Raw genomic sequence first — 4,358 nt, 5'->3', positions numbered from 1 at the left:
AGCTTGGACACTGACGAGTACCCTTCTCTGAACACAGATTCAACTCTGGAGCACACACATCACCATGTTCTTGCTGCAAGCAATGACGATTCTATTTAATCTTCTGTCCCTTCCAGTGCACGACACGACCCTAGTGAGTCGTAGGGCAACAGGGACACCACCGTACTTTGTGTTACTGCCAAATTTATTCAAGATTATGGCAATAGGTGTGGCAGTGTCACACTGATGTCATGTCGGGAAGTTAAAACTAACCACACGCTCCTCCCCATCCCCATTTGGAAATTGACAGGAAAAGGACTCTGTCTCTGCTGTGTTGCAGGATCAGATGGATGTATGTCTTTATTTTGTATGCAGTGCGGTATATGGTTTATTTAAACTATTTGAGTTGCCATTGATTGAGCACTAGACAGCAGCTCCATCCAGTCTGTTCACCTTGAGGTCCAGAGGCCAACTGACCTAGTTCACAACACCACCACCAGGGGGCACTGATGACTTTCCTCCCTCCCCCTCCTGTGATGTAAACGAAAATGGCGGTCTGGAGGAAAATGGCGGGAATTCGCTCAGTCTGTGTCTATCTGCTGGACTGGGAGGATATCACGACTGTAGGCTAATATTCCATGCACAAGGCATTGTTCAAACAATTTGGTTAAGAATAATTCTTATTTATTTCTGAAATTGTAATACAACTCGAAATTGATGCTGGTGTTTTAAACAATTCAGAGATGTTAAACACTTGTGGTACTGTTTTTATTCTGATAGTGAAAGGAACCACATAGTTACACTGTCACAGATCATGTTAAACACACCTGAAAAACTTACTTGTGCGATCTCTGTGCTCTCGGCCGCTCTACACAAACCACCAGCAACTGCATGGTGGCCCTGCTAAGCACATCCTGTTATGCTGGAAATACCCACAGCCTTCCTCATCCCTGACACACATTCATTCTTTGTGGCACAAAGGTACCCTTGTCACTGAACACGATCTGCCCCATGAGTTATTAAATCTGGTGTTTAAGCAATGTGCGGAATATTTTCACACACTTATCTTGAAGATCTCACACGAACTAAATATACCACACCACAAAGAGAGAGAGCTTTACAGATGATGCAAGCATATTTGAACAATTTGCATTGTAGTTACATGTTTTATTCCGAGGAATACCGTCAGACTTGAACATTGACTCTAAAAAGATCACAGCACACTTCTGAAACCTCCCAGCCTTGCTCCCTGAGTCACTTCAAGCGCTTTTGTGGGAAACATCACATCCTTCCTTTGTCCTTGAGCACAAGCTGCTTCAGGAGTTATTGAATCTAACTGAATTTGTCTCTAAATAAACTTTCAAAAAGATCGCTGCACAGCAGTTTGCCTCAGTTTTGCGATGTGTACCACCACAATTGAACACAGGCTCTAAAAAGATTGCGGCACATTTGTGAAACCTCCCAGAGTTCTTTCCTGAGACACTAATGCTCGCTTTTGTGGGAGACACCACATCCTTCCCTTGTCCTCCAATACAACCTGCTTCAGGAGTTATTAAATCCAATTGAATGTGTCTTTAAATAAACTTTCAAGTGATTGCTGCACGGTACTTTGCTTCAAGCTGTGTCACAAATAAATCGTTAAACAATTTGCTGGGACGACTTTCACAAATTGAATATACACTTGCACTGTAGGCAGTTTTAATTACAACTACAGATCGACACTACTATGGAATATTTCCATGTATAAACAAATTAGATAAAGTGTTTCAAGCCTCAGTACATTTGCAAAAGATCGAAACTGGACTGAAATATTTGCGTGCATAAACAAATTGGGTAAATTATTTGACCTCTCAGTATACACACAAAATACTGCACTGTCTTCACAGATGCACGTGGAACAGAAATACAGTGTGTAAAAAAAGGAATGCAAATACATTCGAAAATACATCATGCAGGAATATTGTTTATACATTGAAACTAAGATAAATGAGCGCAAATACACCACGTGAAAACTTTGGAGATGATCCTACATCATGTAAAATTTTTTGTTAAATACATTATCACAGTAGTTTGCTACATGTGGCATGGTTGTAAACCAGGACTCGCGAAGTGGCGTGTCTGTCAACGGTTGCAACTCGCACATAGAGTGAACCGGCGACTGGTAGCGGGGGACACTCCAACTGCATCAATGAGTGCATTCAGCATGAAGAATGGCTCTGTGGAACTAGTTGGTATTTCCAGAACCCCACATGCAAAAGTGTGTGGAATCTGTGACTGTCAGACCAGCATCAATTTGTTCTGCATGCTCAGACCAGCATTCATCAGCATGTGGGGGGGAGCGGAATGCTGAACTCCTATTGGCTCCTGAAAATATTGTTCTGGGCTTTCCATCAACCACCCTTCCTGACTGGTTCCTGCTCTACCCCTTCCACACCCCAGTCTCATTTAGCCAGTGTCAGTTGGCAAGTATGGTTGCTCTTTAGTTGTGTGTGTCAGTTTGTTGAAAATGAAGCATTCATCAACATCGACTACCACCAGTGTGAGCAGCAAACGACATAGAATTGTAGAAGATGAAGAAGAAGAAGAATATGGATTGCCACATACGTAAATAATTTTGTTTGTTTGTAAATATGTGGTTATGATGTAGAAATCAGGAAAAAAATTTTGTGTGTTAAAAAATTCTCATCGGTAATTCAGTTTCGTTTCCTTGTTTTACAATGCAGCTCCAGGACTTTATCCTAGATTGCAAGGGGCAGATAGGAGGAGGAAGAGGGCGCTAGGCCACAGGAAAATCTCCCTGTTGAGGTCCAGCCTCCTTTGGAAAGCCTGCAACTAGAACTGCTATGTGAGTATTAAAAAATTTAATGGTGGTAGTAGAGTAATTTGTTTTCATATCGTTGATTTATTTCTTATTTCATGCTTGTTCTTGTTATCGCTCACATAGTGAAAATGCTGCTTGAGCTGGAGGCAATGCTGGAAGCTGAAAAAATACACCGCCCACATGCTGTCGAACAGCCTCCAGCAGCAAATACACAGCACCAACAGTCACATAAGTATAGAAAAAAACAGATATTTGTGTAGTAGTAGCTCTGTAATTTAAAAAATACATATGTTTCGTCTTGTTGTAGCAACAATTCTAGAGGGATTAGACCTCCTAGACATGCAGCTGGAGGCTGTTCACCAACTGCAGCTGCAGTCTCCTTCACCCAGTGAGACAGCAGAGCAGTTTTGTAAGTGAGAAAAAAGAATTATGCCTTTCTCAATTTGCATCTGTTGTATAGAATATTTTTCTTTTTCTCTAGCGTATATATATATATATATATATATATATATATATATATATATATATATATATATATATATATATTGCTGTCATTGTTGTAGGTGAGATGGATCAGAGGCACCATATTGACATATTGACTCTGACAAGGATGAGAAACCTGAATGGGTCAGGGAAATGGCTCTAGATGAGCTGCAAAGGCAGGGTAACCTGGCCCTTTTAGATGAGGGTAGCTTCCCTGAAGGGGTGGTAGAGATACCTGATAATGCCAATGAAATGTTCATGCTATGAACCCTGAGAATGAAATGTAATTATTAACTCTGCTTATATAACAATGCAGTCTGTATTCTTTCTTTATTTCTTACAGCAGCAGCAAGCAATGTCTGGAACATTGTACTTAATTTTTTTCGTTATTCTCTCTCTTCTACACCTGCTACATCTGTGCAGCTGCAGCAGAGTGTGATGCAGGTAGCAGTGGGGGCTAAACCTACCTAATCAAAGTGGCATCTGGTGAACCATGCTGCACTGGTAAAAACACTGCTAGTCGCCGTTGGAGAGGCCACAGCCAACAGCTTGGCTGCCACAGTCATCCCAGCACCGCATCTGTGGATTTAACAATAAGCTACCATCTGTCAGGTTAGTGGGTCAGACCTAAAGCAGCATCAGCACTGAAGCCGTTGCTGCAGCCAGGCTGTTCCCACTGGCCTGACCCAATAGATCCTCCTCAGTCATGGCGGCCAGTGTGGCCGAGTGGTTCTAGGTGCTACAGTCTGGAACCGCACGACCGCTACATTCGCAGGTTCAAATCCTGCCTCGGTCATTGATGTGTGTGATGTCCTTAGGTTAGTTAGGTTTAAGTAGTTCTAAGTTCTAGGGGACTGATGACCTCAGAAGTTAAGTCCCATAGTGCTCAGAGCCATTTTTTAAAAGAACTTAGTTGTTTTGGATATGGTGAACACTACAGCAGAGTTTACGAAACCTATTTATGTGGGGATATGCATACAAGACCTATCAAAAATGGTTCAAATGGCTCTGAGCACTATGGGACTTAACTTCTGAGGTTATCAGTACCCTAGAACTTAGAACTACTTAAACCTAA

This window comes from Schistocerca gregaria, chromosome X (assembly GCF_023897955.1).
Source record: "Schistocerca gregaria isolate iqSchGreg1 chromosome X, iqSchGreg1.2, whole genome shotgun sequence".
NCBI classification, from domain to species: domain Eukaryota; kingdom Metazoa; phylum Arthropoda; class Insecta; order Orthoptera; family Acrididae; genus Schistocerca; species Schistocerca gregaria.
Note: the sequence above shows the minus strand (reverse complement) of the source record.